The sequence below is a fragment of the Engystomops pustulosus genome, chromosome 10 (genome assembly GCF_040894005.1).
Source record: "Engystomops pustulosus chromosome 10, aEngPut4.maternal, whole genome shotgun sequence".
NCBI lineage: Eukaryota > Metazoa > Chordata > Amphibia > Anura > Leptodactylidae > Engystomops > Engystomops pustulosus.
Genome location: NC_092420.1, coordinates 52,243,795 through 52,257,224, shown reverse-complemented (window position 1 = coordinate 52,257,224; position 13,430 = coordinate 52,243,795). Strand labels below are relative to the sequence as shown.

At 48.5% G+C, this 13,430-nt stretch overlaps 1 long non-coding RNA gene across 1 annotated transcript; it reads right to left on the bottom strand.

Moving 5' to 3' along the window:
* Positions 1–1,089: 1,089 nt before the first annotated feature.
* Positions 1,090–1,616, bottom strand: LOC140105147 (uncharacterized). Its single transcript, XR_011850503.1, has 2 exons — positions 1,509–1,616; positions 1,090–1,251 (listed from the first exon to the last, which is right to left on the bottom strand). It is a non-coding gene; the product is annotated as an uncharacterized lncRNA (long non-coding RNA).
* Between the last annotated feature and the right edge of the window lie 11,814 nt (positions 1,617–13,430).

Genomic DNA, 13,430 nt, shown 5'->3' with positions numbered 1-13,430 from the left:
TGCCAAAATCTGTAAGAGCTGCAAATATGCACAGAATTGCAAGACAACTTTAGATAAAAATAAAAACACAGAAATAACTATACGTGACTTTATTAATTGTAATACGAGGAATGTCATATATTGCATTACTTGCACAATATGTAACAAGGATTATATAGGTTGCACCAGTAGAGCACTGAAAGAACGTATTAGAGAACACCTCAATGGCATCACCAATTTTGAGTATAATAACCCCTCTAATGCTGCTAGACACTTCATACAATACCATGACAGAAATGTATCCAGTTTTATTTTTTGTGGTCTAGAAAGGGTAAAAATGAATCGTAGGGGTGGCGACCTCAGAAGAAAGCTTTTGAACTGGGAGGGATTTTGGATCCTTACCAAGGACTGCATATATCCTAAAGGATTTAATGTACGTAATGACCTTTTGGTTAATTACTAGTCAGTTCTTAGCCCTTTTGTCCAAATGCACTAGTTGCACATGTTTCTTAGTATATTCAGATGTTTATGTATTATGATGTTTTTATTGTAAATATACACTAAAGTGTTAATGTTGTGAGACACGTCAGAGACACACTCACCTGATAATCAATCAACCATTTCCGGTTTTCGGATTATAAATGTCTCTCGTGCCCCACACTGTGTTATCTACGACTAAGGACCGCAAAGGTCAGAAACGCGTCAGATTTTATTCCAATTTTTGTAACCGCTGCTTCCATGTACAAATAAAGTTTTTTTACATTTTGGATACAAGCAAGCCAGAGTGCGATCCTCATCTTTTATCCATCTACTTGTGTTCATGAGAGAGGAAAGAGGCGTCCTTGGAGGTTCACGCACCGGGAGTAGAGCAGGTCTGTGGTATGTGATCACAGATCACTATTGTTTGGACTAACAATGTACAATCTTTAGGTCTAACAGAATTCTACCTGAAAAATTTTGTAATGTCTCTAAAAATTTGGTCATGACTTTCAGTCATGATTTTGAGTCAGAAAAAATTATTAATCAGAGGTTATCATATCAGTTATCTGGGAATGTCAGACAATCCAATTCTCTCAAACAGACAAGTAAAAGTTATTTAATTTCCATTACCTTCACATTTTGGATAAGTTATTTTCTTTTGAGAACATTTCCCTGTTGCTTTACATTTAAACTGGATCTCTGCCCCTTCTGCATAGTATACTGCACTTTCATGAACTTCATCCAATTCTAAGTTGTTTTCATCAAGCTGATCTTGATCCATTCGGCAAGTCGCTATGAAATAAAATAGTAAATAAATAATAGTACACATAATATCACAGGACAAATCACAGGAAAAATCTCTTTGTGTGTATGTACAGGCGGCCCCCTAATTAAAGGGGTATTCCGGGAATATGAACGTCTGATACAAAAACCCATAATGCTATAAATAATTGAATGTAACAAAACTTAATGTCATTTGTCACAAAATGGAGCTTAAATAGTTTGATTTTATGATTCACAAAATTTTATGGCCTCTCTAATGTTATCACCAAGATGGCCGCCACTGGAAACTACAAGTCCCAAAATCCTTTAGTTCTCAGTAACTCCTCCTCTGTCTTATGCTCTGCTCCCAGTGATGATGTAACAGGTTTTCTTGCTCTGTTACCATAGTAATGATGTGTAACTGCCATCACCACAACACTGACCATACTGGGTGCACTGCAACCAACCGACTACAGCCAAATGTAGTTGTGATCACATGACCTGCCCAGACAGGTGCAGGACATGTGATGTGGACATGTGACCAGCGGCCATCTTCTGTCCTGTGTCTACTCCGCAACAGACCGCGCGGAAGAAATTAACAGACTGATTAAAGGGCCAGTAGCATTTTAATTCTCCATTACATTGTATGTCACCAGCATTTTTTTGCTAATGAGAGCAAAATTTTAAATAACAACTAATTACGCTTAATTATGCTGATTTCTGGAATACCCCTTTAAGACTTACAGAGGACCCCTGGTTATAAACGGCCCTCTGGATGTTGGTAACTTACTGTACTTTGGCCTTGGGCCACAATAAAGAGCTATAACAGTTATTAAAGGCTTTATTAAAGGTATTAAAGTTTTATTGTAAATCCTGGTTCTTATGACAATCCAACATTTTTAAAATCCTATTGTCACAGAGACCAAAAATTTTTTTGCTGGGGTTACAACTATAAAATGTACAGTTCTGACTTCAGACAATTATAAATATCTACATAAATACATGTAACATAAATGCCTAATAAAGTAGTGAATTACCATACTTTTCACACTGTAGGAAAAACTTTATAGTAAGATCAAATCTTGCTAAAAATTTCCTGTGTCTTATAGTCTGAAGGTCAGGAGTATCCACCACTGCCACACGGAGCCCTGAGGCAGGCGGCAAAACAGCAGTACCGACCTGCCACTGCCATGATTCATATCACTATCCTCACTGTAGCGCTGATCTATGGCTCTGGAGGATGCAGGTGGTGTTTGATGATGTCACGCTGCCTGCGTCCATGCACAGCAGCGCTGCCTGGCAGGAGTAGTGGGAAGCCTGGCTCCCAGTGGGCTGCTCCTTGTTGGCTGATGAAGGATAAGGGTCTGGTGGGAAGACTGTGCGGAGGCTTCACTAACCAGTGGAGCAGCAGTCAGGTGGAGTGTGATCCATCACAGCCAGCAAAGGATCCTCCCATGAGCTGAGCTCTCTGCACTTGCTGTGGAAGCGCAGATTAGCAAGCTCCGCCCACCAGCTCGGGGCTTCGGAACTTTATCAGCAGCAGCTACATGTATGCTGTGTGTATGCTGCATGCATGGCCGGATTAAGGTTGGTGAGGGCCCCTGGGCACAAAATCTGGCAGAGGCCTCCACTGAGTGTAGCGTACATACATGTCCTCCTGCTTCTTTTCCACTATCCCAGCAGTAACACAGCTACATACAGCTGCCTCGCCCCCAGTAAGACAGCTACATACAGCTGCCTCATCCCAAGTAACACAGCTACATACAGCCGCCTCATCCCCAGTAACACAGCTACATACAGCCACCTCGTCCCAAGTAACACAGCTACATACAGCCGCCTCGCCCCCAGTAACACAGCTACATACAGCCCCTTCTCCCCCAGTAACACAGCTACATACAGCCACCTCGCCCCCAGTAACACAGCTACATACAGCCACCTCACCCCCAGTAACACAGCTACATTCAGCCGCCTCAACCCCAGTAACACAGCTACATACAACCGCCTCATCCCCAGTAACACACCTACATACAGCCGCCTCGCCCCCAGTAACACAGCTACATACAGCCGCCTCGTCCCCAGTAACACAGCTACATACAGCCGGCTCGCCCCCAGTAACACAGCTACATACAGCCGCTTTGCCCCCACTAACACAGCTATAAACAGCCGCCTCGCCCCCAGGAACACAGCTACATACAGCCGCCTCTCCCCCAGTAACACAGCCACATACAGCCACCTCGCCCCCAGTAACACAGCTACATACAGCCGCCTCGCCCCCAGTAACACAGCTACATACAGGCGCCTCGCCCCCACAAGCAAAGCTAGATACAGCCGCCTCGCCCCCAGTAACACAGGTGCATACAGCCGCCTCACCCCTAGTAACACCTCTACATACAGCTGTCTCGCCCCCAGTAACACTGCTACATACAGCCGCCTTGCCCCCAGTAACACACCTACATACAGTCGCCTCGCCCCCAGTAACACAGCTACATACAGCCGGCTCGCCACAAGTAACACAGCTACATACAGCCGCTTTGCCCCCACTAACACAGCTATAAACAGCCGCCTCGCCCCTAGGAACACAGCTACATAGAACCGCCTCGCCCCCAGTAACACAGCTACATACAGCCTCCTCGTCCACAGTAACACAGCTACATACAGCCGCCTCGCCCCCAGTAACACAGCTACATACAGGCGACTCGCCCCCACTAACAAAGCTAGATACAGCCGCCTCGCCCGCAGTAACACAGGTGCATACAGCCGCCTCACCCCTAGTAACACCGCTACATACAGCTGTCTCGCCCCCAGTAACACTGCTACATACAGCCGCCTTGTCCCCAGTAAAACAGCTACATACAGCTGCCTCGTCCCGAGTAACACAGCTACATACAGCCGCCTCGCCCCCAGTAACACAGGTGCATACAGCCGCCTCGCCCCCAGTAACACAGGTGCATACAGCCGCCTCGCCCCTAGTGACACCGCTACATATAGCCGTCTCGCCCCCAGTAACGTTGCTACATACAGCCGCCTCGCCCCCAGTAACACTGCTACATACAGCTGCCTCACCCCCAGCAACACAGCTAAATACAGCCGCCTCGTCCCCAGTAACACAGTAACATACAGCCACCTCACCCCCAATAAAACAGCTACATACAGCCAACTCGCCCCCAATAACACAGCTACATACAGCCGCCTCATCCCCAGTTACACAGCTACATACACCGGACTAATCCCCAGTAACACAGCTACATACAGCCGCCTCGCCCCCAGTAACACAGCTACATACAGCCGCCTCGCCCCCAGTAACACAGCTACATACAGGCGCCTCGCCCCCACTAACACAGCTACATACAGCCGCCTTGCCCCCAGTAACACAGGTGCATACAGCTGCCTCGCCCCTAGAAACACCGCTACATACAGCCGTCTCTCCTCCAGTAACACAGCTACATACAGCCGCCTCACCCCCAGTAACACTGCTAACTACAGCCGCCTTGTCCCCAGTAACACAGCTACATACAGCTGCCTCGTCCCCAGTAACACAGGTGCATACAGCCGCCTCGCCCCCAGTAACACAGGTGCATACAGCCGCCTCGCCCCTAGTGACACCGCTACATACAGCCGTCTCGCCCCCAGTAACGTTGCTACATACAGCCGCCTCGCCCCCAGTAACACTGCTACATACAGCTGCCTCACCCCCAGCAACACAGCTAAATACAGCCGCCTCGTCCCCAGTAACACAGCTACATACAGCCACCTCACCCCCAATAACACAGCTACATACAGCCAACTCGCCCCCAATAACACAGCTACATACAGCCGCCTCATCCCCAGTTACACAGCTACATACACCGGACTAATCCCCAGTAACACAGCTACATACAGCCGCCTCGCCCCCAGTAACACAGCTACATACAGCCGCCTCGCCCCCAGTAACACAGCTACATACAGGCGCCTCGCCCCCACTAACACAGCTACATACAGCGCCTTGCCCCCAGTAACACAGGTGCATACAGCTGCCTCGCCTCTAGTGACACCGCTACATACAGCCGTCTCGCCCCCAGTAACATTGCTACATACAGCCGCCTCGCCCCCAGTAACAATGCTACATACAGCCGCCTCGCCCCCAGCAACACAGCTAAATACAGCCGCCTCGTCCCCAGTAACACAGCTACATACAGCCACCTCGCCCCCAATAACACAGCTACGTACAGCCAACTCGCCCTCAATAACACAGTTACATACAGAAGCCTCATCCCCAGTTACACAGCTACATACACCGGACTAATCCCCAGTAACACAGCTACATACAGCCGCCTCGCCCCCAGTAACACAGCTACATACAGCCCCCTCTCCTCCAATAACACAGCTACATACAGCCACCTCGCCCCCAGTAACACAGCTAAATACAGTCGCCTCGCCCCCAGTAACACAGCTACATTCAGCCGCCTCGCCCCCAGTAACACTGCTACATACAGCCGCCTCGCCCCCAGCAACACAGCTAAATACAGCCGCGTCGTCCCCAGTAACACAGCTACATACAGCCACCTCGCCCCCAATAACACAGCTACGTACAGCCAACTCGCCCTCAATAACACAGCTACATACAGCCGCCTCATCCCCAGTTACAAAGCTACATACACCGGACTAATCCCCAGTACCACAGCTACATACAGCCGCCTCACCCCCAGTAACACAGCTACATACAGCCCCCTCTTCTCCAGTAACACTGCTACATACAGCCGCCTCACCCCCAGTAACACAGCTACATTCAGCAGGCTCAACTACAGTAACACAGCTACATACAGCCCCCTCATCCCCAGTAACACACCTACATACAGCCGCCTCGCCCCCAGTAACACAGCTACATACAGCCGCCTCGTCCCCAGTAACACAGCTACATACAGCCGGCTCGCCCCCAGTAACACAGCTACATACAGCCGCTTTGCCCCCACTAACACAGCTATAAACAGCCGCCTCGCCCCCAGAAACACAGCTACATACAGCCGCCTCGCCCCCAGTAACACAGCCACATACAGCCGCCTCGTCCACAGTAACACAGCTACATACAACCGCCTCGCCCCCAGTAACACAGCTACATACAGGCGCCTCGCCCCCACTAACACAGCTACATACAGCCGCCTCGCCCCCAGTAACACAGGTGCATACAGCCGCCTCACCCCTAGTAACACCGCTACATACAGCTGTCTCGCCCCCAGTAACACTGCTACATACAGCCGGCTCGCCCCCAGTAACACTGCTAACTACAGCCGCCTCGTCCCCAGTAACACAGCTACATACAGCTGCCTCGTCCCCAGTAACACAGCTACATACAGCCGCCTCGCCCCCAGTAACACAGGTACATACAGCCGCCTCGCCCCCAGTAACACAGGTGCATACAGCCGCCTCGCCCCCAGTAACACAGCTACATACAGCCCCCTCTCCTCCAATAACACAGCTACATACAGCCGCCTCGCCCCTAGTGACACCGCTACATACAGCCTTCTCGCCCCCAGTAATACAGCTACATACAGCCGCCTCGCCCCCAGTAACACTGCTACATACAGCCGCCTCACACCCAGCAACACAGCTAAATACAGCCGCCTAGTCCTCAGTAACACAGCTACATACAGCTGCCTTGCCCCCAATAACACAGCTACATACAGCTGCCTCGCCCCTAGTGACACCGCTACATACAGCCGTCTCGCCCCCAGTAACATTGCTACATACAGCCGCCTCGCCCCCAGTAACAATGCTACATACAGCCGCCTCGCCCCCAGCAACACAGCTAAATACAGCCGCCTCATGCCCAGTAACACAGCTACATACAGCCACCTCGCCCCCAATAACACAGCTATGTACAGCCAACTCGCCCTCAATAACACAGTTACATACAGAAGCCTCATCCCCAGTTACACAGCTACATACACCGGACTAATCCCCAGTAACACAGCTACATACAGCCGCCTCGCCCCCAGTAACACAGCTACATACAGCCCCCTCTCCTCCAATAACACAGCTACATACAGCCACCTCGCCCCCAGTAACACAGCTAAATACAGTCGCCTCGCCCCCAGTAACACAGCTACATTCAGGCGCCTCGCCCCCAGTAACACTGCTACATACAGCCGCCTCGCCCCCAGCAACACAGCTAAATACAGCCGCGTCGTCCCCAGTAACACAGCTACATACAGCCACCTCGCCCCCAATAACACAGCTACGTACAGCCAACTCGCCCTCAATAACACAGCTACATACAGCCGCCTCATCCCCAGTTACAAAGCTACATACACCGGACTAATCCCCAGTACCACAGCTACATACAGCCGCCTCACCCCCAGTAACACAGCTACATACAGCCCCCTCTTCTCCAGTAACACTGCTACATACAGCCGCCTCACCCCCAGTAACACAGCTACATTCAGCAGGCTCAACTATAGTAACACAGCTACATACAGCCCCCTCATCCCCAGTAACACACCTACATACAGCCGCCTCGCCCCCAGTAACACAGCTACATACAGCCGCCTCGTCCCCATTAACACAGCTACATACAGCCGGCTCGCTCCCAGTAACACAGCTACATACAGCCGCTTTGCCCCCACTAACACAGCTATAAACAGCCGCCTCGCCCCCAGAAACACAGCTACATACAGCCGCCTCGCCCCCAGTAACACAGCCACATACAGCCGCCTCGTCCACAGTAACACAGCTACATACAACCGCCTCGCCCCCAGTAACACAGCTACATACAGGCGCCTCGCCCCCACTAACACAGCTACATACAGCCGCCTCGCCCCCAGTAACACAGGTGCATACAGCCGCCTCACCCCTAGTAACACCGCTACATACAGCTGTCTCGCCCCCAGTAACACTGCTACATACAGCCGGCTCGCCCCCAGTAACACTGCTAACTACAGCCGCCTCGTCCCCAGTAACACAGCTACATACAGCTGCCTCGTCCCCAGTAACACAGCTACATACAGCCGCCTCGCCCCCAGTAACACAGGTGCATACAGCCGCCTCGCCCCCAGTAACACAGGTGCATACAGCCGCCTCGCCCCTAGTGACACCGCTACATACAGCCTTCTCGCCCCCAGTAACACAGGTGCATACAGCCGCCTAGCCCCTAGTGACACCGCTACATACAGCCTTCTCGCCCCCAGTAATACAGCTACATACAGCCGCCTCGCCCCCAGTAACACTGCTACATACAGCCGCCTCACACCCAGCAACACAGCTAAATACAGCCGCCTAGTCCTCAGTAACACTGCTACATACAGCTGCCTCGCCCCCAATAACACAGCTACATACAGCCAACTCGCCCCCAATAACACAGCTACATACAGCCGCCTCATCCCCAGTTACACAGCTACATACACCGGACTAATCCCCAGTAACACAGCTACATACAGCTGCCTCGCCCCCAGTAACACAGCTACATACAGCCAACTCGCCCCCAATAACACAGCTACATACAGCCGCCTCATCCCCAGTTACACAGCTACATACACCGGACTAATCCCCAGTAACACAGCTACATACAGCCGCCTCGCCCCCAGTAACACAGCTACATACAGCCGCCTTGCCCCCAGTAACACAGCTACATACAGGCGCCTCGCCCCCGCTAACACAGCTACATACAGCCGCCTCGCCCCCAGTAACACAGGTGCATACAGCCGCCTCGCCCCTAGTGACACCGCTACATACAGCCGTCTGGCCCCCAGTAACATTGCTACATACAGCCGCCTCGCCCCCAGTAACACTGTTACATACAGCCGCCTCGCCCCCAGCAACACAGCTAAATACAGCCGCCTCGTCCCCAGTAACACAGCTACATACAGCCACCTCGCCCCCAATAACACAGCTACGTACAGCCAACTCGCCCTCAATAACACAGCTACATACAGCCGCCTCATCCCCAGTTACACAGCTACATACACCGGACTAATCCCCAGTAACACAGCTTCATACAGCCACCTAATCCCCAGTAACACAGCTATATACAGCCGCCTTGCCCCCAGTAACACAGCTACATACAGCCGCCTCATCCCCAGTAAAACAGCTACATACAGCCGCCTCCTCCCCAGTCACACAGATCCATAAAGCCGCATTGCCCCCACTAACACAGCTACATACAGCCGCCTCGCCCCCAGTAACATTGCTGACTATAGCCTGGCGGACACACGTCTATACACAGTAGATGCATATATACCCATATAAACAGTATATACACCTATACACAGTAGATGCATATATACCCATTTACACAAATATATATATATATATATATATATATATATATATATATATATATATACAGTATATACACATATACACAGTAGATTCATATATATGCTGTACATATATATAAACAGTATATACATATATACACAGTATATACATATATAAACAGTATATACACATATACACAGTAGATGCAGATATACACAGTATATACATCATACCACACCCCTAATCGGCGATCCCCCTAAGCCACACCCCCAATCACTCCCTGGCCACGCCCCAAATTTTAGCCATATTAAAATAATAAAAATCATCTTAATAAAAAAAAAAAAAATTATCCTCATTGGGATTTGAACCCAGAACCTGCAGTGTCCATGTACAATAATAACACAGCGCCTCAGCCCACTGAGCTATAACCTCAGTGATTAAGAAGGTGGAGAATTTTGGTAACTAAGAACTATGACTATATAATGCCTTGGTATATAGGGAGCGATCTTCTCAGATTATTGAAATTATTGAGACTATTATTATTATTATGGAGATTATTATTATTATTTTTACCATTATTAATAATCATCTCCATAATAATAAAAATAATAAAATTTATAATAATAATAATAATAGTCTCAATAATTTCAATAATAATCTCTGAGAAGATCCCTCTCTATATATCAGTGCATTAGTCTGTGTCACAGTGTAAATGGCAGATAACATGTCTTAGTTACCAGAACTCTTCAGACATGTATCACTGGGCTTATAGCTCAGTTAGTTAAGCTCCTGTCTGCAGTGCACAGGGTCCCAGGTTCGAATCTCAGCCTGGCCAAAACTTTATGTAATTTAATTAAATAAATAGCTTGTGTCTGGGGAAGCCCTGGAGACCATATATGGACAGATGCTGATCTGACCTGATGACGTGGTCCCTGCTCTCTCAGCTAAGCCGACACTTCTCTGAAAAGGATTCCCTGCCCGGTGTCTGCTCTGGGGAACCCTAGGAGATGCAGTGACCATATATGGACAGATACTGATCTGACCTGATGATGTGGTCCCTGCTCTCTCCGCTAAGCCCGACACTTCTCTGAAAAGGATTCCCTCCCGATGTCTGTAGAAGCCATTCTGTACTGTGAGTTCAGACTTTCAAAGTATTTACTATGTGGACACAGCGCCGGGACACAGCAGCGGGACCTGGGGGGAGAATCCGTATCTCATAGCTGCCCGTGACGCGGGCAGAGCTACGAAAAACGGGAAAGTCCCGTCAAAATCGGGACGGTTGGGAGCTATGTATACATGTATACACATAGACACAGTATATACCGTATATGCTAGCACCGATCGCGGGTGTTTTTACAGCGCTGGCTGCCGGCAAAGCTGCCAGCAGCCTCAAAAAGATAGCGGCGCATGGGCGCCGCCATCTTACCTGGGATCGCCGCTCCTGTGACGTCATCGGGGGCGGCGATCCGTCTCCATGGTAGCCTCGGGTCTTCCGAAGCGCGATGGCTATTTCGTTTTAACCCCTTCATTACAATGTGCTGATAGCACATTGTAATGAATGAGGAGGAAAATCCCCATATACTGCCATACTGTAGTATGGCAGTATATGATAGGATCGATCAGAAAACCTAGGGTTAAAGTACCCTAGGGAGTCTGAAAAATAGTATAAATAAAAATAAAAAAAGTTTAAAAAAAAGTTATAATAAAAAACCCTAAAATTTCAAATCACCCCCCTTTCCCTATAACTGACATAAATATAAATAAACAGTAAAAATCATAAACACATTAGGTATCGACGCGTCCGAAAATGCACGATCTATCAAAATATGATACCGGTTTTTCAATGCGTTTAACCCCGTAACAGAAAAATAGCGCCCAAAGTCGAAAATGGCACTTTTTTCCCATTTTGAAAAATATAAAAAAATCTATAAAAAGTGATCAAAAGGTTGTACAGTCCTAAAATTGATATCATTGAAAATATTATCAAATTTCACAAAAAATGACACCACCCACAGCTCCGTACACCAAAGTATAAAAAAGTTATTAGCGCCAGAAGTTGGCAAAATCAAAAAAATAATTTTTGTACAGGAGGTTTTCATTTTTGTAAATGTATGAAAACATTATAAAACCTATACAAATTTGGTATCCCCTTAATCGTACCGACCCAAAGAATAAAGTAGACATGTCATTTGGGGCACTCAGTGAAAGACGTAATATCCAAGCCCACAAGAAAATGGCGCAAATGCGTTTTTTCACCATTTTCATTGCATTTGGAATTTTTTTCCCGCTTCTGAGTACATGGCATGGAATATTTAATAAAATAAAAATTTAAGGTACAGTGTGGTAACATTTACAGTAAAATGGACGATGGTAATGTTGTTGTATGCCTTATGTTTATGAGCGACAGTTTTCCTACTATATACCTTCATGTCATAAGAATTTAAATTAAAAAAAGGGCCATGTTAAATTCAAATCTGTTTTTTTTTAAATTTTTACCGGTGTTTTGTATGCGTTGGAAAAGGGGTAGTCTTATACCTTATATATCTTAAACTCTATATTTTAAACAGGAAAGTAGGAGGGTCGTCTTATACACCAGGTCGTCTTATACGCCAGAATATACGGTACATATATACGCTGTATATACATATATACAGACAGATAAATACATATGTATATACTTACCTTTTAGGTTGACCGGGCGTTGCTTGTTTAGGCGGGGGTTGGTAGCTTGGCCATGCACGGCAGGGGGTGGGCGGGCCAGGAGGCTGTCACCTGTGCTGGGGCGGTGGGCGGAGAGGCGAACGCAGTGTCACCTGTGCCAGGGGTGGGGGGCGGGGAGGCGGTGTCACTTGCGCCAAGGGGGGTGGGCAGAGAGGCGGTGTCACTTGTGCCGGGGGGGGGGGGGGGGGCGGTCGTCTCCTCCATGCAATGCGATGCAGCGGGCATCTCAGGAGGGGGGAGCAGGGGCTGCGATCTGGTGGGGGCTGGTTTCTGTTGTATGCTGCTCCCTGCTGTGTGTGATGCTGTTTAAACTGCTCCCTGCTGTGTGTGATGCTGTGTGTATGCTGCTCCCTGCTGTGTGTGATGCTGTGTGTATGCTGCTCCCTGCTGTGTGTGATGCTGTGTGTATGCTGCTCCCTGCTGTATGTGATGCTGTGTGTATGCTGCTCCCTGCTGTATGTGATGCTGTGTGTATGCTGCTCCCTGCTGTGTGTATGCTGCTCCCTGCTGTGCGTGATGCTGTGTGTTAGGGATTTTTATGCAGGGCCCCAACAGCCCTCTTGACTTTTGTAAGGTGAGTCCTAATTAACCCTTTCATGATTGAACATAGAGACCAAGACATGTCAATCTCTTAGTCAAGATCTTCCCCCTTTAATAATCAAAATGCATAATATATATCAGACAGAAGAGTCATCAAAGGGGTGTGAATAGTATACAGCAAAGCTATTGGACATCAGCATATTTTGGGAAAAAAGTTAATTAATTGTGTTCAGTTCTCAGAGACCTTGTACACAGATATTGTTTATACTAAGAAGAAGATAAGTGGCTCCAGAATCATATTATTATGCAGCTTCGAGGACAGACTGGCTTCTCATTAAATGTCAAAGGGTATTAGCTGACAGGCGAGCAAACAGGTTACATAAAATGAAGTTTGAATCATGGCATTAACTTGACAATGGTCAGGGAACATGGCCGCTGTATCTAAGATGGCGGACAGTAGTCAAGATGGCGTCCGAAACCAGTGCGACCTCCTTAACTATTCCCCCCTTTTGAGCTTTGCTGGCCTGCAACTCCATCCTGAGCGACCTCCTCAAGCTCCAGGTACCCACAGGTAGGCTAAGCCCGTACCTGCTGGACTTGTTAACTCTTCACCAGATCCCCTGGAGGCTGGTCACTCAGGGGTTACAGGCCTGCACACTCAAATCACATCACTGAGTCCCCATAGTCCATAGGTTTGTAAACAGGCAGCATCATCCTCC